The following is a 21,605-nucleotide window of genomic DNA, read 5'->3' as shown; positions in this document are numbered from 1 at the left end:
TGCTTTTACTTAGTGGGATAAATATTGTGAGGGTGTACAAATTATAGTTTGCATGTCTGTTGTGCAAAATATGGATTGTGATCCTAACTTAAACTAGCAAATTCAGTACTTTTTTAGTTTTAATTCACAACCATCTCTTCAATTTAACTTTTGTTTTCAGTGATTTTCTAAGCTTCTATTTAAACATATGTTTAAGTGCTATAGGCAAAGATAATCATAACTTAACTTTAACTTCTGGTTTTTTTCAGTTCCTGTCCAGGATACAGTGCTGAGGGCTCCTGTCCACCCTACTGCAAGCTCCTGTCTAGGATACAGTACTGAGGGCTCTTGTCCCCATACTACAAACTCCTGTCCAGGTATAGTGCTGAGGGCTCCTGTCCACCCTATTGCAACATCCTGTCCAAGATACAGTGCTGAGGACTCCTGTCCACCCTACTGCAAGCTCATGTTTAGGATAGAGTGCTGAGGGCTCCTGTCCACCCTACTGCAACATCCTGTCCAAGATACAGTGCTGAGGGCTCCTGTCCACCCTACTGCAAGCTCATGTTTAGGATAGAGTACTAATGGCTCCTGTCCATCCTACTGCAAGCTCATGTTTAGGATAGAGTGCTGATGGCTCCTGTCCACCCTACTGCAAGCTCATGTTTAGGATAGAGTACTAATGGCTCCTGTCCACCTTACTGCAAGCTCATGTTTAGGATAGAGTGCTGAGGGCTCCTGTCCACCCTACTGCACGTTCCTGTCCAGGATACAGTGCTGAGGGCTCCTGTCCACCCTACTGCAAGCTCATGTTTAGGATAGAGTGCTGAGGGCTCCTGTCCACCCTACTGCAAGTTCCTGTCCAGGATACAGTGCTGAGGGCTCCTGTCCACCCTACTGCAAGCTTCTGTCCAAGGTACAGTGCTGAGGGCTCCTATCCACCCTACTGCAAGCTCCTGTCCAAGGTACAGTGCTGAGGGCTCCTGTCCACCCTACTGCAAGCTCATGTTTAGGATAGAGTACTAATGGCTCCTGTCCACCCAACTGCAAGCTCATGTTTAGGATAGAGTGCTGAGGGCTGCTGTCCACCCTACTGCAAGCTCATGTTTAGGATAGAGTGCTGAGGGCTCCTGTCCACCCTACTGCAAGTTCCTGTCCAGGATACAGTGCTGAGGGCTCCTGTCCACCCTACTGCAAGCTTCTGTCCAAGATACAGTGCTGAGGGCTCCTGTCCACCCTACTGCAAGCTTCTGTCCAAGATACAGTGCTGAGGGCTCCTGTCCACCCTACTGCTAACTCCTGTCCAGGATACAGTACTGAGGGTTCTTGTCCCCATACTACAAACTCCTGTCCAAGATACAGTGCTTAGGGCTCCTGTCCACCCTACACAAAGCTCCTGTCCAAGATACAGTGCTGAGGGCTCCTGTCCACCCTACTGCAAGCTCCTGTCCAAGATACAGTGCTGAGGGCTCCTGTCCACCCTACTGCAAGCTCCTGTCCAAGATACAGTGCTGAGGGCCCCTGTCCACCCTACTGCAAGCTCCTGTCCAGGAAACAGTGCTGAGGGCTCCCGTTCACTGTGAAATATCCTCTCTAAACTGCACTGTGTCGGGATTATTCCAGGGTGCAGCGATGAGAGCTCTTAGCCAACCTGCTCGGCTAAAGCTCCTCTCGTAACTGCATTGCTCAGGCCTCCTACTCAGTCTGCAGTGCCAAGAGCTCCTGCTCACCCTGCACTGCTTAATGTTTATATCTCATCTGCAGTGAAGAGTACTCCTACCCAACCTGCACTGCTAAGGATTACTATCCAATCAGTGCTGCGAGCTCCTGCCCTGCTCAGGGCTCCTATTGAGTTTGCAGTGCCAATAGCTCCTGTCCATTCTGCACTGCTTAAGGCTCCTATTCAGACAGCAGGGCCGAGAGCTCCTACTCAACCTGCACTGCTCAAGATTACTATACAGTCTGCAGTGCCGAGAGCTCCTGTCCAACATAACTGCTCAGGGTTACTATCAAGTAGACCTGGGAGGAGTTCGCGGAGATGAAGTGACCAAAAAACTCTGCCGCGCTATGTTGAGTTCCGCAAGCGGTAGAGTGCGTTAGGTTGCGCTGTTCGTGCTGATTTTTAGCGCCGGATGTTTGTCCCGCACTGGAAAAGCAACGCAAACAGACCCATGCGCAGTGCAAAAGGGCGCTGCTTCTTTCTGCCACTCGAGTTGATGTTCCACTTCAGTGTCAGCTTCCTCATGCGAATGAAAGGTTTCTCAATGCAAGCGATTGCAATGATCCGCGACCACCCACGTTGAGAAATATCGCTAGGAGGTGGTCTAGATTAGGATTTTCCTCCCTTGCGCTTTGCAAATAAATGTTGGCGAGCGCGTGCAAGGAAAAAACTCTGTGCTCTGCGGAGTGCGGAAAACTCCACAAACTCTATGAAGAAGCGGAGTTCACCGCCCAGGCCTCCTTTCAAGTCTGCAGTGTTGTGAACTCTGCCCAACCTGCTCTACTCAGAGCTCTTGACCAGCCTGCACTGCTTAGGGCTCCTACTCAGTCTGCAGTACTGAGAACTCCTGCCTAATTTGCACTGCTTAGGGCTCCTATCCAATCATTCAATCATTCTGCAATGCTGCAAGCTCTTGTCTTTCCTGCACTGCTTGAAACACAGGAGTGGAGCAAAGTCCTATCCAACCTGCTCCAATTAGGACTCTAATCAAATCTGCAGTGCCACTAGCTTCTCACCGATTCTATACTTAGGGCTCCCATCCAGTCTTCAATGGCAAGAGATCCTGTCCAATATACAGTGCTGAGGGCTCCTGTCCACCCTACTGCAAGCTCATGTTTAGCATAGAGTACTGATGGCTCCTGTCCACCCTACTGTAAGTTCCTGTCCAGGATACAGTGCTGAGGACTCCTGTCCCCATACTACAAGCTCCTGTCCAGGATACAGTGCTGAGGGCTCCTGTCCACCCTACTGTAAGTTACTGTCCGGGATACAGTGCTGAGGACTCCTGTCCCCATACTACAAGCTCCTGTCCAGGATACAGTGCTGAGGGCTCCTGTCCACCCTACTGTAAGTTCCTGTCCGGGATACAGTGCTGAGGACTCCTGTCCCCATACTACAAGCTCCTGTCCAGGATACAGTGCTGAGGGCTCCTGTCCACCCTACTGCAAGTTCCAGTCCAGGACTCCTGCCCAGGCTGCAGAGGGTCATGTCCCCTTGACTAGCACGTAAACCCCGGCATATTTTTGATCACATTAGTGCTGACAAAGCTACCCATCTAGGCACCCCTTGTCAGCCTCTCAAAATCGTGTTCTACTGGATTTCTTTTGTACGCACAGATTTAGACAAACACTGCAAAAAAAGTGCATTGCATCAAATTAACTAAGTGGCTAAAAATAGAAAGTGTGAATGCATATGTAAACATAGAGAGAAATCAGGTGCATCCATGGAATCCTCACAGCTTCACTCAAAGGGTGTCTAAAATATCAAAGAATAAAATGGAGAAACACTGGAAACAGTGCTGCTTGGCAGCCTGGAAGTACCAGGCTTGAGTGCCCTCAGCCAGTCTGAAGCTCCCCCACCCCTATATGAAATAAAACAACTTTAATTCAAAAGACGAGTCACCTCTCCCACACAACTAGCAGGAAAATGTATATTTTACCCAACCAGGGAGTCACTTGAACAACACTATACTACAAGGGGTCTCCAAATGTGCATTACCCCCTTTGTCTGAGATATAAAGGCATTTTGGCAATACCTCTTTTCGGATATTTGGCAATGTGTGTGTATGTGTGTTAGACCTGACATCATTGGTGTGAGTCTCCCTTCCATTTTTGACGGATTGTCTCCTCTGTTTTGATATGTTTTTGCTGGTTATATGTTTTGGGCACTGTGCCACAGCTAATCAGTGCCACAGTGCAAGTGCTCCCTATGTTAAATTGATGTATTGATTAGTGATTCCATGATTGGGTTATTTGATTTACTTGTCAGACCCTAGTACAGTGCACCATGTGTGCCCAGGGCATATACATCAAATGCTAGTGGGGTTGCAGCACTGGTTGTGCCACCCACAGAGGCAGCTTGTAAAGTGTGTCTCAGGCTTGCCATTGCAAGGCCTGTGTGCTGTCTGTGACTGCCATGTCGACTTGGCCAGTCCCTTTGCTTCATATTAGACACCCCTATGGTAGACCCAAGGGCCGGGTGCATTGTAAGTATAAGGTAGGACAGTGGTTCCCAAACTTTTGACTCCTGAGGACCCCCACTGAATCCCTACTGGAACCCGGGGACCCCCAAGCAATTTGTACAATTTAAATTTCTTTTTAAAAACGCCTTTTGAAGCAGAGGCAATTTCAAGAGGGAGACAGCCTGAATTGGGTCAAGTGACATGGACATGTATACATAGAGCAGTGTATTATTTAGTGGTACCCAAGGGCTTATGAAAGGTGAGCAATCAGACAGCAGCACGAAAATTCTACTGCTGATCCTGGCTGCATCTATTTTTACCTGCCTGCCAAGTAACGGTAGCCTATACACATGTGCCTTTCAACGTTTTATTGATTTTATTGTATTGCCTGTATTTTCATTGTTGTGTCTGTGACTGCTGTTGTCTGTCTTCCCCCGCTGCCTGTACGTGGTCCATGCCCCTTTTTCTTCCCTCTGTTCCCCTCGCTGTCCCCGTGCTCTCTCTGCCTGGTCTTTCCTTCTGTACCCCTCCCTGCCCCGTGTCTCTGCCCGGTTTTCCCTTCTGTTCCCCTCGCTGCCCACGTGCCTCTCTGCCCGTTCTGCCTTCTGTTCTTAGCTTCCCCTATATTTCTGTATTCTGTATTTTGCCTCTGTGCCATTTGTTTTTTGTGCCTGTCTGCCCTCTGTGCCACTTGTTTTTCCCTCGTTTTTGTGCCTTTCTGCCCTCTGTTCCCCTCGTTTTTCCCTCGTTTTTTGTGCCTTTCTGCCCTCTGGTTCACTCGTTTTTCACTCGTTTTTTGTGCCTTTCTACCCTCTGTTCCCCTCGTTTTTCCCTCATTTTTTGTGCCTTTCTGTTCCACTCATTTTATGTGCCTTTCTGCCCTCTGTTCCACTCATATTTTGTGCCTTTCTGCCCTCTTTTCCACTCGTTTTTCCCTCGTTTTTTGTGCCTTTCTGTTCCACTCGTTTTTTGTGCCTTTCTGACCTCTGTTCCACTCGTTTCTCCCTTGTTTTTTTGTGCCTTTCTGCCCTCTGTTCCACTCATTTTTCCCTCGTTTTTTGTGCCTTTCTGTTCTACTCATTTTTTGTGCCTTACTGCCCTCTGTTCCACTTGTTTTTCCCTTGTTTTTTTGTGCCTTTCTGCCCTCTGTTCCACTCGTTTTTCCCTCGTTTTTTGTGCCTTTCTGCCCTCTCTGCACTTCTTTTTCCCTCGTTTTTTGTGCCTTTCTGCCCTCTGGTCCACTCGTTTTTTGTGACTTTCTGCCCTCTGTTCCACTCGTTTTCCCCTCATTTTTTATGCCCTTCTGCACTCTGTTCCACTTGTTTTTTGTGCCTTTCTGCCCTCTGATCCACTTCGTTTTCCCCTCATTTTTTGTGCCTTTCTGCCCTCTGTTCCACTCGTTTCCCCCCCCATTTTTTTGTGCCCTTCTGCCCTCTGTTCCACTCGTTTTTTGTGCTTTTCTGCCCTCTGTTCCACTTGTTTTTCCCTCATTTTGTGTGCCTTTCTGCCCTCTGTGCCACTCGTTTTCCCCTCATTTTTTGTGCCCTTTTGCCCTCTGTTCCACTCGTTTTTTGTGCCCTTCTGCCCTCTCTTCCACTCGTTTTTCTGTGGCCTTCTGCCCTCTGTTGCACTTGTTTTTTGTGCACTTCTGCCCTCTGTTCCACTCGTTTATTGTGCCTTTCTGCCCTCTGTTCCACTTGTTTTTCCCTCGTTTTTTGTGCCTTTCCTGCCCTCTGTTCCACTTAGTTTTCCCCTAGTTTTTTTTGCCTTTCTGCCCTCTGTTCCACTTCGTTTCCCCTCATTTTTTGTGCCTTTCTGTCCTCTGTTCCACTCATTTTTTTCTTGTTTTTGTGCCTTTCTGCTCTCTGTTCCACTTCGTTTTCTCCTGGTTTTTTGTGCCTTTCTGCCCTCTGTTCCACTTTGTTTCCCCTCGTTTTTTGTGCCTTTCTGCCCTCTGTTCCACTCGTTTTTTCCTTGTTTTTGTGACTTTATGCCCTCTGTTCCACAAGTTTTTCCCTCATTTTTTTCCACTTTGTTTTCTACTCGTTTTTTGTGCCTTGCTGCCCTCTGTTCCACTTCGTTTTCTCCTGGTTTTTTGTGCCTTTCTGCCCTCTGTTCCACTTTGTTTCCCCTCGTTTTTTGTGCCTTTCTGCCCTCTGTTCCACTCGTTTTTTCCTTGTTTTTGTGACTTTATGCTCTCTGTTCCACAAGTTTTTCCCTCATTTTTTGTGCCCTTCTGCTCTCTGTTCCACTCATTTTTTGTGCCCTTCTGCCCTCTGTTCCACTCGTTTTTTGTGACTTTCCGCCCTCTGTTCCACTCGTTTTTCCCTCATTTTTTATGCCCTTCTGCACTCTGTTCCAATTGTTTTTTGTGCCTTTCTGCCCTCTGATCCACTTCGTTTTCCCCTCATTTTTTGTGCCTTTCTGCCCTCTGTTCCACTCGTTTTCCCCCATTTTTTTGTGCCCTTCTGCCCTCTGTTCCACTCGTTTTTTGTGCTTTTCTGCCCTCTGTTCCACTTGTTTTTCCCTCGATTTGTGTGCCTTTCTGCCCTCTGTGCCACTTGTTTTTCCCTCATTTTTTGTGCCCTTTTGCCCTCTGTTCCACTCGTTTTTTGTGCCCTTCTGCCCTCTCTTCCACTCGTTTTTCTGTGCACTTCTGCCCTCTGTTGCACTTGTTTTTTGTGCACTTCTGCCCTCTGTTCCACTCGTTTATTGTGCCTTTCTGCCCTCTGTTCCACTTGTTTTTCCCTCGTTTTTTGTGCCTTTCCTGCCCTCTGTTCCACTTTGTTTTCCCCTAGTTTTGTTTGCCTTTCTGCCCTCTGTTCCACTTCGTTTCCCCTCATTTTTTGTGCCTTTCTGCCCTCTGTTCCACTCATTTTTTTCTTGTTTTTGTGCCTTTCTGCTCTCTGTTCCACTTTGTTTTCTACTCGTTTTTTGTGCCTTGCTGCCCTCGGTTCCACTTCGTTTTCCCCTGGTTTTTTGTGCCTTTCTGCCCTCTGTTCCACTTTGTTTCCCCTCGTTTTTTGTGCCTTTCTGCCCTCTGTTCCACTCGTTTTTTCCTTGTTTTTGTGACTTTCTGCCCTCTGTTCCACAAGTTTTTCCCTCGTTTTTTGTGCCCTTCTGCTCTCTGTTCCACTAATTTTTTTGTGCCCTTCTGCCCTCTGTTCCACTCGTTTTTTGTGACTTTCTGCCCTCTGTTCCACTCGTTTTTCCCTCATTTTTTATGCCCTTCTGCTCTCTGTTCCCCTCATTTTTTTGTGCCCTTCTGCCCTCTGTTCCACTCGTTTTTTGTGACTTTCTGCCCTCTGTTCCACTCGTTTTTCCCTCATTTTTTGTGCCCTTCTGCTCTCTGTTCCACTCATTTTTTTGTGCCCTTCTGCCCTCTGTTCCACTCGTTTTTTGTGACTTTCTGCCCTCTGTTCCACTCGTTTTTCCCTCATTTTTTATGCCCTTCTGCACTCTGTTCCAATTGTTTTTTGTGCCTTTCTGCCCTCTGATCCACTCGTTTTTCCCCTCATTTTTTGTGCCTTTCTGCCCTCTGTTGTACTCGTTTTTCCCCCATTTTTTTGTGCCCTTCTGCCCTCTGTTCCACTCGTTTTTTGTGCTTTTCTGCCCTCTGTTCCACTTGTTTTTCCCTCGTTTTGTGTGCCTTTCTGCCCTCTGTGCCACTCGTTTTTCCCTCATTTTTTGTGCCCTTTTGCCCTCTGTTCCACTCGTTTTTTGTGCCCTTCTGCCCTCTCTTCCACTCGTTTTTCTGTGCCCTTCTGCCCTCTGTTGCACTTGTTTTTGTGCACTTCTGCCCTCCGTTCCACTCGTTTTTTGTGCCTTTCTGCCCTCTGTTCCACTTGTTTTTCCCTCGTTTTTTGTGCCTTTCCTGCCCTCTGTTCCACTTTGTTTTCCCCTAGTTTTTTTGCCTTTCTGCCCTCTGTTCCACTTCGTTTCCCCTCATTTTTTGTGCCTTTCTGCCCTCTGTTCCACTCATTTTTTCCTTGTTTTTGTGCCTTTCTGCTCTCTGTTCCACTTCATTTTCTACTCGTTTTTTGTGCCTTGCTGCCCTCTGTTCCACTTCGTTTTCCCCTGGTTTTTTGTGCCTTTCTGCCCTCTGTTCCACTTTGTTTCCCCTGGTTTTTTGTGCCTTTCTGCCCTCTGTTCCACTCGTTTTTTCCTTGTTTTTGTGCCTTTCTGCTCTCTGTGCCACTCGTTTTTTCCTTGTTTTTGTGCCCCTTTTGCCTTCTGTTCCACTCTTTTCCCCCGCCGCTGTGCCCCCAGTGGCCCCGCCCTCCTGACCCTGACTGCACACTGCCCATTCGCTGCCCCCGCCTCCCGATTGTATTGCTGTGGTCTTGCCGCCCCTGCACCAATATTCACAGCTCTTGTGTGCTGTGAGGACGCATAGGCGTTTCATTTTTCACTACGACGACAGGCACTCTAGTCCTGCGGACCCCCTGGGCATGTCTCAAAGACCCCTGGGGGTCTGCGGACCAAAGTTTGGGAAACGCTGAGGTAGCACATGCCCCAATGTGTGTAGCATGTCCTAATAGTGAATTACAGCCATTTTCGTTTTTCACTATTAAAGGCTACCTGTTCTCCATAGGCCAGAATGGGCAGTTAGATTATTACCTTCTTATAGTCCTAACTGACTCAGGGAACTTGGTAGAAATTCAAAATTATTATTCCTGAACTCAGAATAATAAAATACATATTTTATTAAAGTTGGTTTTAATATTCTGTGTTTGAAAATACCACTTTTAGAAAGTAGGTATTTTCTTGCCTAACTGTCCAGGCCTGCCTCTGCTAGGTTGTGTATTCCTTGTCTGGGTTTGTGAGTGACAGGGCTGGTGGATTCCAGGAGACAGGCTGGGGCAGCTCAGTGGTGAATAGAGAGATCTGCATCTAGATGGGAGGGAGGAGTTGCACCTGAGACCTGAATAGGGCTGGGCCTTCCCTCTACAATGCTGGCTCCACCCCCTGTGGCTTGTCTGATGTCTCTGCCCTGCACTGTGAAAGGAGAGAAGGAATCTTGTCAACAAAGTGCTCCAGAGCTGTATCTTCCCTCCCCTGTGCTGGCTCCACCTCCTGTGGTAAATAAAAAGCTAGTTATTTACGCCGTTTCGGAATTTCTATAATTACCCCAAAAAAATGGTAATACATAAAATGAGGAGCAGAGTCCGTGGTCTTTGAGTTGAAAGGGTTTTATTCCAGAACTCGAGTTAAGGGAGAGCACCTTCACCAAGCGGGTTCAGGAGTAGTCTACTTTGCTTGAAACATATCAGCACTTTTATACAATACGAGTACAATCAGAAAGAAGGAGTTTCCCTTAGACTTGATTCAATCATTTCATGATGTAGTCATACAGAAGACATAGCATACTTGTTCTCGTTTAAAGAATAACCTGAATAGCATTTACACATGGACAAACATATTGCATCGAGGTGATTGAGGTAACAAGTTACAGAGTTGCTAGTATCTGAGGACAGAGAATCGAGGCATTGTCACAGGGTCATTTCTGTCAGAAAGGTAAAGAGGACGAGGCATTGTGCGTTCTTTACTTCGTACACAAAGGCGGTGATGTCTCAAAATGGTATGTGTGTGCAGCGGGGAAAAGGAAGAATGGGCTGTAGTAAACTATTCTTCTTCGTGGCTGTCTCGTGTGCTTGATTAGGTTTTCCCTTGGTTGTTAACCCAACCCGTGGCTGTCCTCGCAAACTAGAAAATCATTGATGAGCAAGAGCTGCTCGTTCGGTGACAGAGTTAGGGAGGGGGGGTTTCCGAGTCAACCATCCGACTGACTCCGTTCTTGTCTAAGGGAAAATATCGAACGGGACGGAAACCCGTAGGTTACATGGTAGCTGGTCATTATTCTTTGCATGTGTCAGTTTTATGAGAAAAAGAGCAGGCAAGAGGGGGTACAACGGGATTTGTGCTTGAAGTAGGAGAATCGGCTTGCCTGGTCGATGTTAGGGTGGATAGGGTGCATGATGGGACACCAGGGGAAAAGGGAGTTTTTTTTAGTCAAATTCCACATTCCCTCCTTGTCCCATAGAAACCCTATTACAGAAATTCTTAATCAATTTCTATATTCATCAGGTCGTATACTTGTTCCTGTAACATGATCATTTCATTTCTCTTTCTTCTGTTTCGTGGACGAGGAGTACAGGAAGTGGCACACAGTCCACAAAGGGCGGGGCCACACTGGACACAGAGGCAACAGGTGAAGATAGTGGCAAAAACGAGTCCCAGGACTGTTAGTGCCTTCCACCCCCAGGTGGACAGGAGATCCCATAACCAGCCGGTCAGGGACCATGTGCCGGTGCCCATATCCAATTTGTCGGATAGAACATGAAGGCGGGAGATAGCAGAATAAACTGATGGGGCGTTGTCTGGAATAAATACACAACAACTGGACCCTATTACCTTACACACACCACCACAGTCGGCTAACAGGACATCTAAAACTATACGGTGCTGCAGTGTCATGAGCCTGTCTGCAGCGACCTCAGCTGTAATGTTATTTAAGGCGCCAGTTGTTTCGTCTATGGCGGCCTGAACTGCACGGGTTAGCTGTCGGATGTGGCGACTATTTGCCATAGGTCCCCAGAAAGGGAGAAAACCTTTAAAGAAGTCTCCTACTTCTTGTCCTGTAGTATCTTCTGCACCTATGACCCCCCTTCGCTGTCTTCTAACTTGGGTCAGAGGGTCAATCAGGTGGTAATTGGCGGGGGCTGTGTAAGTTGGTGGTAATAGGAATGCGATGTAGCACTTTCTAGACCAGCTTTGGGGCAACCAAGTGCGCGCATGGGGTCCACAAATGAAATAGGTGTTTGGGGCAGTTACTATGGTCGGAAAATCGGGAGCGGGCAGTGTGTATGTCCTGTCACACTCGCTGTTCCCCATCACTTCTCCTTTTCCCTTCCCCCTTATGCAAAACTGGCCGTTTTGCGGTACTACCCAACCTCCTTGATCTGTCCGTCTTTGATCGACGGAAAACATTTCCCTGAAGGAAGCAATGTCATGGAACTGAGAGTAACTGATATTTTCGTGATCTTCGGCCCTCCCCCAGGTAACAGTGAGATCCACCATTTTGGAAACAGCCCTTACTATTTTAGTCTTCACTTCGTTCCAATTACTCTCGTTTTTCAATTTGGTCGGGGGAATGTTTCTGACTGAGGCAGAGAATATCATGGCTAAAGCATAGGCGGACCCTGAATAACCAAACGGGAGGGAGAAAAAGGGCATTCCCTTATGTACGGAATGTGGCATCAAGCCACAAACCCAACAGTTGGTTTTGTTGACTATGAGCTGGTGTTTATGGAGGGTGGAAATGAATGTATTATTTATAAATTCCTTTCTTCTGTCCTCGAGGTGTGGGGGAAGATCAACATAGGAATGCATAGTGGTATTCTTTACAAGTGTGGAAGAATGTGGAGGGAAAACTGTACATAAGATCCATCCCAGGCAGGCTGCTACACAGTAAACAAGCAACATTGTAAACAGAAAAATCGAGAACCTGCTATGCAGTAATTTTACATAATTAGTCTTTTTCCATTGACGCACCGCGTAATTTCTCCTCATGATGTCTATGGATTTAATATCAAGATGTCTCTGAACACGAGATCAAAACGTCTCCCAGCAGCCGCTTCACCAAGAGCTTGTTCCTGGGCTTAATTAGGCACCGGTGCGTTATGATCAGGTGCAATGTCTTTAGTCTGTTTTTTGGTGAGATCGCAGCCGCGATCTGTATTCCTGTCGAGGAGTGAGTTCTGGAAGTGGTGAAAGTATCTCCGGGGCGTTTATAGCCGTTGAACAGGGCACAGTGTCTGTAGGTCCCAAAAATTTCCGACAGTGGCTAGCGTGGAGCCATCCTTTGCGTCCTTCTACTTTGACGGCCGTCCTCGTGGTCAGGAGGACCAGCTTAGGAGCTGTCCATCTCTTCTCTAGGGGGCTGGTACGATCGAAATTCCGCACCAAAATCCAGTTGCCGGGCCTGATGGTGTGTTCTCCAGGCGTGGTGTGGTCTGGAAATGCTGCTGTAACCTGTGAACGACAAGATTGGAGTGCAGACATCAAGGAAGCCAGGTAATCCGTCAACATGTTAGAATCAATTTCAGTCATTTTCCTAGGAGAAGGGATACCCCAGATGTTAGGAGGTCTCCCGAATGTTATTTCGAAAGGGGACAGCCCCGTCCGGGAATGTGCCACCATTCGCATATAAAAGAGAGCGACCGGGAGGGCAGTGACCCAGTCTATCCATTTTTCTGCACATACTTTGGCTAGTTTTGTTTTCAAAGTCTGGTTGTGCCGCTCGACTAGGCCAGCTGCCTGAGGGTGTGGGACACAATGGAATCTCCAGGAATATCCCAATAAAAGAGAAACAGCCTCCATTAATTTGGAGGAGAAAGGCTGTCCATTGTCTGAATAAATGACCCTTGGTAACCCGTACCTGGGGAAGAATTCTCTCACTAATTGCTTAGCGGTTGTCTGGGCACCATAGTCTGGGACGGGGTATGCTTCAGTCCATCGTGTCAGTGTACACACTACCACTAGCACATATTTGTACCCTCTGCATCTGTCCATCTGGATATAATCCATTTGGAGGACTTCGAAAGGATGATCAGGAGGCTGGAATCCACCTTGTTCTACTGATACACCTTTACCAGGATTAAATTGGCAACATATCATGCAAGTTTTTACTTTTTGTTTGGCTGCAGCTCTCAGGTGTTTGTTAAACCAGATGTTCCGTAAACAATCTAGCATACCTTTCTCGCCTAGGTGGGCGGGGCTATGGGCCGTGTCAATTATGACTTGTACCATGGAATCAGGGAGAAACCACACTGTTCGGTCTTTGGTCATCCAACCTTGATCAGTCTGGACCACTCCTTGTTCAGTCCATTTCTTTATTTCATCTGTGGTGGCATGTGTCTGTATGACTAGCACATCTTTCAAGGGGTCTCTCACTATCATAGTGACAGTCTGTGTTGGTACCTGAGAGTCTGATGTGTTCGCTGGACTCTGGGCTGTCTGTTTAGCAGTCCGGTCCGCTAAGTCATTTCCTTTGGATATGGTGTCTGTAGCTTTGGTATGTGCTTTGCATTTCAGAATAGCTATGGCTGTAGGTAGGTGTATGGCATCTAGTAGGGCTTGAATCAGGGGACCATGTTGTATTTTGGCCCCATGTGAGGTAAGGAAACCTCGTTCCTGCCACAACACTCCAAAATTGTGAACTACACCGAATGCATATTGGGAATCGGTATAGATGTTCACTTTCAATTGTTTTGCCCATATGCAGGCCTGTGTCAGAGCGATGAGCTCTGCTGCTTGAGCTGACAGAATGTCAATTCTTTGGGTCTCTATAACTTTACAGTCCGTTGTTACTGCATAGGCTGCTACTAACTCTCCAGCACTTGTCCTCATGCACGACCCATCCACATAGAGTGTCACATCAGGATCTGGGAGTGCAACATCTGTTAGGTCTTGTCTTGGTTTTGTCACTACGTCGACCATTCCACACAGTCATGTTGTGTCGTGTCATCTGAGCTTGAGGGCAAAAGGGTAGCAGGATTCAATACGTTGCATCGTCTGATCTCTATGTGTGGCTGAAAGAGTGTTAGTTTGTATCCTGTCAGTCTTGCTACAGTCAGGTGTTGGGTCTGCGTTCTGTTCAGAAGGACTTCCACAGCATGTGGTACTTGTACTATCAGGGGATGTCCTAACACTATTGAGTCACTTTGTCTTATGGCCAGGGCTGTAGCCGCAACGGATTTCAGACATGCAGGCAAAGCTTGTGCTACGGGGTCCAATGTGCTAGAAAAATAAGCACAGGGTCTGTTTCTTCCTGCTTGGTCTTGTGTGAGGACGGATAGTGCTGTTCCGTCACGTTCTTTCACGAACAGGGTAAAAGGCTTGCTATAGTTCGGGGTGGCCAGAACTGGTGCTTGACACAGAGCTAATTTCAGAGCTCCAAATGCTTGGGAGTGTTCTGATGTCCAAGAGAGAGTTGTATGAGTGGCTGCTTCCACAGTGGTTAACTGTATAAGTGGCTTGACTATGTGGGCATACTGAGGGAACCATTGTCTGCAATATGAAGTGAGACCAATGAATGCGCGAACTTCTTTCTGTGACTTTGGCTGTGAAATTGTCGAAATCAGTTGGATTCGTTCTTGTGTTAGTTGCCTACCCTCTTTCGACAGCAAATGTCCTAAGTAAGCTACTTGCTGTGCGCAGAACTGTAATTTTGAGGGAGACACCTTGTGACCTTTGTCTGTCAGGAAATGTAGGACTGTGAGAGATGCTTTTTCACATTCTGGTTCTGTCCTTGCAGTGACGAGGATGTCATCTACGTACTGTATCAACGCTGTGTTGGCAGGCATATTGATACTGTCAAGTTGTCTTTTTAGTGCTTGGCTGTAGATGCTTGGACTTTCTGTAAAGCCGTGGGGAGCTCTAGTGAACCTGAAGCTTCGTCCTTTTAAACTGAATCCAAACAGATATTGACTGTCGGGATGTATAGGAATGCTGAAAAACGCATTCTTTAAGTCGATGACTGTGAAAAATGCAGCTTCGGGATCTATGGCAGTCAATAGTGAAGAAATATCTGGGACCACCGGATATTGTGGGATCACACATTTGTTCAGCTCTCGGAGATCAACCACCAGCCGGTAGACCGGGGGTGCCTGAGGGTCAGTCCTTTTGAGGACCGGAAGAACTGGAGAATTGCAAACATTTGAATCAGTCTCGATCACCACACCATGCTCTATGAGTTCTTGGATTATTTTTAGTAAGGCTTGTTCAGCCTCGGGTGGAATCTTATATTGTCGTATACGGGGTAAGACTACACCCTCCTTGAGTGGGACTTGATGTGGGGTGATGTCCATGTATCCGACATCAGTCGAGCTTTTTGCCCACAAATGTTGTGGGATGTCTTTCAGTCTGGGGTCGAATTCTTTGACTGTGAAATGTCCTTTGAAATCTCGTAGGAACAATTTTACTCCTTCTGGTGAATAGCATATTACTGCTCCTAGTTCTTTGAGTGTCTTGATACCTAATAAATTCTCTGGGCACGTTTCTGTAAGGACCAAATCAGTAGTACGTGTCAGAGGACCCACTCCTAAAGAGACTTGTTCAGATACTTTGTTTATGATCGGTTTTCCTGAAAAGCCCAGAGATATATTATGTGAGCCAGAGAGAGGAACCTCTGGGACTTCCTTATGACTTATGGTAGTCCTACTCGCCCCCGTGTCTATGAGGAATTTTCTGTCTTGTCCCAGTAAGTGAGCTTGTACATATGGACCTTTCTGATCTACTGGAACTGGAATAAGGGGCAAGTCACTTTCTCTCTCAAGGCTGTCTCATGCACACGGTTCAAACTCGGGGTAATCTGATTGGGCGTACTGGTACATCAGTGTGGTAGCAGTAGCGGGCTTCTGAACCTGTGGCGGCGTAATGGTCTGGGGCTGCTGAGTGTTACCTGGTCTAGGAGTATGTGGGCGTTCTTTTGTCCTTCCTGTCGCTATGTTATGTTTCAGAACTGGAAATTCTTTCAGAAAATGGCCCTGCTGCTTGCAGTAGTTGCAAGTACCTCTATTGGCCCCTACATTACCTTTGGGGCCCGTATTTACTGGTGCCGTCTGTGCAACCAGTACCTTCATTTTTGTGTCTTTTACTCTTTTCTTTTCCTGTTCCTGTTCTTCCCTTATTCTGTTGTGGTGGTACTGTAACATCTGCAACATTTGTGAAGAACTATTTGCTTGCCAGGTACTCTTAACTTTCAACACTCTATTCCTGATGGAAGGTAAGGCGTTGTCCACCAATTTGGACACAAAAAGATGAGGATATGCCTCGCTGCTATGTGCGAGTCCACTATTTATAGAAAAACATTTCTCTAATCTGGTGTAATAATCACCCGTATCCTCGTCTGGCTTTTGTTTACAGGCAGAAATGGCATCCCAATCTTCCTTTTTCGTTGTCAACAACAGAGGCAAGACCTGTATGAGGAGACTGGGCAGTTCTCTTACGCGCTCACCTAAACCTTCACCTGGTTTTCTGTCTGTCTCTTCTTGTTCTAGGGCAGTCCACGTAATCTTTTTACCACCCACCTCCCAATCCTTTTCCTTCAATTTGTCAAATATGCCTGTAGGTAGAATTACTTTAAGGAGTATTATTTTATCTGGATATGTAAAACTACCCATTTGGAGGATGTCTTTCAGTTCCCTATGGAATCCTCCGGGATCTTTTTCGTGAGAGGGCACCATCTTTTTCATTTCCATTATCTCTAACTTGGTTAGGGGAGTATACACATGTACTCGTTGCAGTGTACCATCTGGCTGGGGTATGGGGTGAACTTCTCGTAAAGGATATTGGCCTATACCGTAAGGTTCATGATCTGATGAAGCTAAAGTAAGTGGCAGGAAACGGAGGCGCAGGTCCAGAATGGTGTTGATCAATTCCGGTCCCCGGGACCTCCATCTATCTGTCACTACTTCCTGTGACAATTTGTATAGCTTGTCTGGTCGGTGGGAGTTATTCTCATATAAGGTAGCCAGGTGTTGGACCATATAAATACCTGCTAGTCGTTGTTCTGCTCGGGGGAGAGCCAAAAACATTTGCGCTACTATATCTGGGCCATATACTCGGTGCTGTGATATCCAATGGGTGGCAGACCGGGCCAATTCTTTTTCTTGCTGGGTAAGGGGAGGCTCATTGTCCATCCATTCATCTAGGGCTCTTTCTGTGGACTGAAAAAGATCTTCAGAAGAAGGATCTAATCTTTTGATTTTCTGCAACATTCGTGGGGTTCGCCACTTGGAGCCAGGATAATGTCGCGCTACACCCAGGAAATTCATTTTATCTAGTGTCGGGCTATCATCTTCCTCTGAGTCGTCCTCCTGTGTGACTTTCTCAGAGTGAATAGTGACAATTTTCTTAACCAGTCTTTTAGTTATTTTGTCGATCTGATGTCCCAGATCGTGTGCTCCTCGGTGTATCTGATCGCTAAGATCTATTAACTCAGAGTCTATGCTTCCATTACCCGGGTCTAGTTCCCGGATCAGGCAATTTATGATGAACCGCAGGAGCAGTCCTCTGATGGGAACTTTTCTGTTCTTCGTGACCTGGACCAGAGTATCCGGACCTTCACCTGTCCGTATGAATTTGTAAACTCTGTCCAAATGCTTCGTTATATCAGGGACCTTTTGGAGTTGACCCACGGCTAGTCTTAATCTCTCTGATATCGTGGTCATTGGACCACTACCGGGTTCGGGGTCGTAAGGACACTCAAGAGGCAGGACATCATCTTTATCCTCAGTCCCGTTCCCGGATACTCCTAAATCAGAGGTAGAACCACCGGCTACTAGTTCAGGAACACATGTAGGCGGGCGTGTTCTAGGCATGTTTACATAAGCGGGGGTGGTTCAGACAGATAGGCAGGGAGGAAATTTTCGGGAGCAGTGGGAATCACTTTCACCGGGGACTTGGGGTGTTCTTCTACAATTTCTTCAGACAAAACGGGATAAATACCAGTAACAAGGGCGTTTCTCTCTCTCTCTACCTGTTCAGCTAAGACTTTCTCACCTTCTTCCTGTAATTGCTTTTCTTTAGCCTGTTCTGACATTCTCTTACTTTTCTCGACTTTCCCTAGTTCTTTCTGGGCCCTCCTATGAGCTTCCTTACGCCATAACTCAATGGCTTCTGTCTGTGAGGGCCTCGCCTTTCTTTTCCATAACTCTTCCTCCACTCTCATAATGCATTCTATATCCCATGTACCCGTGGCAGGCCACCTATACGCCATCTCTAATTTCTCGGTATAGTTTACCCAGAGGTCTAAAAATAATACGGCACTCAATCCATGTTTGTTGTACATGAAATATCCAGGAGTATCTCTAGGCGGGACTTTAACTGGTTTCTCTAACAGATTCCTTTTGGTGCCTATAGTACGTAATTTGGAAAACAGAGGCATTCTTAAACTCAACAAATTACGATTGAAAAGACTTGGAATATACAAAAACGAACACTTTATACACTAGAATATAGTGCAACCGTACCGGTTTCACGAATGAAACACGTCTTTACCGTTTTCCAAAAATGGAACCCGTCTTTATACTATCCCAGTGGTACTCACCAAGAAGCAAAACTCGAGGACCTGGTCGTCGGACTCTTGACGCTTGCGCAGGAATTCGGGGCTCTAAAGACCTCGGACTCGGCACTCTCACTGGTCAGGCTCTGGGTTGGGACGCTCCGCTATCTTCTTCACCGCCTCGTGTGGATGATCAGTCGCAGTCTGCCTCCTCCTCGTCTCGAGGGAGTTTAGCGGGAACACCCCGCTGTTGTGCACTTGAAGTCCGTCGAAAGTATGGAAGGGACAAGGACCCGACTTACATCTCCGGCGCGTAGGGAAGAGGGAGCGTCCCTGTTCAGGCGCCAATTAATGTGGTAAATAAAAAGCTAGTTATTTACACCGTTTCGGAATTTCTATAATTACCCAAAAAATGGTAATACATTAAATGAGAAGCAGAGTCCGTGGTCTTCGAGTTGAAAGGGTTTTATTCCAGAACTCGAGTTAAGGGAGAGCTCCTTCACCAAGCGGGTTCAGGAGTAGTCTACTTTGCTTGAAACATATCAGCACTTTTATACAATACGAGTACAATCAGAAAGAAGGAGTTTCCCTTAGACTTGATTCAATCATTTCATGATGTAGTCATACGGAAGACATAGCATACTTGTTCTCGTTTAAAGAATAACCTGAATAGCATTTACACATGGACAAACATATTGCATCGAGGTGATTGAGGTAACAAGTTACAGAGTTGCTAGTATCTGAGGACAGAGAATCGAGGCATTGTCACAGGGTCATTTCTGTCAGAAAGGTAAAGAGGACGAGGCATTGTGCGTTCTTTACTTCGTACACAAAGGCGGTGATGTCTCACAATGGTATGTGTGTGCAGCGGGGAAAAGGAAGAATGGGCTGTAGTAAACTATTCTTCTTCATGGCTGTCTCGTGTGCTTGATTAGGTTTTCCCTTGGTTGTTAACCCAACCCGTGGCTGTCCTCGCAAACTAGAAAATCATTGATGAGTGAGAGCTGCTCGTTCGGTGACAGAGTTAAGGAGGGGGGGTTTCCGAGTCAACCATCCGACTGACTCCGTTCTTGTCTAAGGGAAAATATTGAACGGGACGGAAACCCGTTGGTTACATGGTAGCTGGTCGTTATTCTTTGCATGTGTCAGTTTTATGAGAAAAAGAGCAGGCAAGAGGGGGTACAACGGGATTTGTGCTTGAAGTAGGAGAATCGGCTTGCCTGGTCGATGTTAGGGTGGATAGGGTGCATGATGGGACACCGGGGGAAAAGGGAGTTTTTTTTAGTCAAATTCCACACTAGTGTGGGGCGGCTGATGTCTCTGCCCTGCACAGTGAAAGGAAGAAGGGAGTCATGAAAACAAAGTGCTCAGGAACTGGTTTGGACTAGTCAGAGGCCTCTCTGCCTTCAGGGAACAAAGAATTTTGGGGTATAAATATTGGGACTCTGATCCCAAGAAATTAGATCACGTCTGGAACAAGAAACCTTTTTGCCAAGGAGAAGAACCAAGAAAGCTGCAGGAGTTTGGACTGCCCCTCTGCCAGTGTGCTGTTTGCTGGGTTGGCCTGCAGTGGTTGCTTCATTACCAAGGGAAAGGAGAAGGAACTTTTTAAGGACTTCCATTCATCTACAGAATATTCTCCAAGGGCTTGAACTGTGCTTGCCTCCTGCTGAAGTCTCAGGGCCAAAAGACTTCACCTCCAGCTCCCCCTGTGAATTTCCTTGCTGGGAATTCTATCTACAGACATTCGTGTGCCGCTGGGAGCTGGAAGCGCAACGCATCGAGAGGAAGCGTGTCGCCGCCACAGCTGAGATCGTCGCATCACCAGAGAAGCGCGCCGCCGCCGCATCTCCCTGGAGGCGTGTGTTCATCAAAGCTGCCTGCTGTTGCATCACCGGAGAAGCGTGACGACATCGAGAGAGTCTCCATCGCATCACCGGAGAAACATGTCGCGAGGCCTATCGCGGCTCCTAAGTACAGAGTCGTCGCAAGGGTGCCAGGGCGTCATCACATTGTCATCGCATCGCCGTGTCAAGGGCGCCATCTTCTCGCATCGCAACCGGATCATCGCATGGCATCAAGGCACCATCTTGCGCACCACAACGGGCCCACAGGCCGAGAATCTACGCATCATCACTGCACCGGTAAGGCTCACGGCGAGTCCCCTACTCTGCGCAAGCATTGAGGCAGGACGCAACCGTTCCCCCGGATCCTGTAACCGACGCATCTCCCCTTTTGCAAGCCTTTTGTTCACTTTGCTTTACGCATCCAGGTACTTTGTTGAGAACTTTGTCGCATTTACCATCAACTTGAATTAAGCAACTTTTATCATCTTTAAGTCAACTTTTAGTATAGTATTGTGGATTTTGGTTGTTTGTGGTCTTGTGTTAAGTCTATATAAAGAATACTTATTTTTATAAAACCTGTGTTGTGTCCATCTGTAGTGTTTTCACTGTATTACTGAGTACATTCACAAATGCTTAACACACTGCCTCTGAGATAAGCCTGTCTGCTCGTGCCAAGCTACGAAGGGGGTGAGCAGGGGTTATTAACCCGTTGCATGCTCATGACGAGCTCGGCTCGTCATGAGGCACGGTCACGCTGTGCTCATGATGAGCGGAGCTCGTCATGACCGTTGCGCCACGCCCATGCGGGGATAATTCCCCTGCTGTGCTGGGCGTTCCATTGGAACGGGTGTGGTCATGACGAGCTCAGCTCGTCATGAGCACAGCACCACCGTGCGGCATGACGAGCCGAGCTCCTCATGAGCACCGGGGCGCTACACGCGCCCCCCAGCACAGCGGGGGAATTAGCCCCGCAGGGGAGGTTTAAGGAGTGTAATCCGCTTATCCTGACTTAGAAGTAAGGGTGCCAATTTGTACAAAGGTGAATACCATTGCCAACTAGAGACCCCCAGATCTAACAATGTGACACTCTGCAGACGAGTTTACGCAATGATGATACCGGAACAAATGTAATGGGACGTCACTTCCTGTGATATCATCGGGTTCAATGGACACACAATGTCACTGCACCTTCTCACCACCACCCAACCCCCTGGTATTTTGGACAAATGATCTTCTCTAGAGGAACAGCGCTGCAGCCTGGAAAAAAATCAATGGCAAAGCCAATAGGCTTGTGCATAATATACCAAAGCATGTAAACATGAACAAATGCTTCTTGCATGTGTTGCATGCACAAATGTGGTTTATCGCATTAAAGCCTGTCCTATAGGCTTAGCCATTTCTAGAAAAAAAAGGGAAGAAATAATTACTTTCCAACATAAATGCTTATAGGAGACAAAGAATTGAATGTGACAAGCACTGTGATGGTTGAATGTATTTTTCTGATGTAATATAGTCCTTCATGCAGTCCAA

At 47.1% G+C, this 21,605-nt stretch overlaps 1 protein-coding gene and 1 long non-coding RNA gene across 2 annotated transcripts in view; one reads left to right on the top strand and one right to left on the bottom strand.

The window, feature by feature from the left end:
* Positions 1 to 21,605, bottom strand: part of TTC9 (tetratricopeptide repeat domain 9) — a 243,788-nt gene that overhangs the window by 169,695 nt on the left and 52,488 nt on the right. The window lies entirely within an intron of this gene.
* Positions 735 to 20,650, top strand: LOC147689714 (uncharacterized). The gene is made up of 4 exons (XR_015299890.1): positions 735 to 2,959; positions 3,155 to 4,203; positions 8,668 to 9,238; positions 19,530 to 20,650. It is a non-coding gene; the product is annotated as an uncharacterized LOC147689714 (long non-coding RNA).

Source organism: Lissotriton vulgaris, chromosome 9 (assembly GCF_964263255.1).
Source record: "Lissotriton vulgaris chromosome 9, aLisVul1.2, whole genome shotgun sequence".
Taxonomy (NCBI): Eukaryota; Metazoa; Chordata; class Amphibia; order Caudata; family Salamandridae; genus Lissotriton; species Lissotriton vulgaris.
Note: the sequence above shows the minus strand (reverse complement) of the source record. Positions and strands in the feature narration are given on the sequence as shown.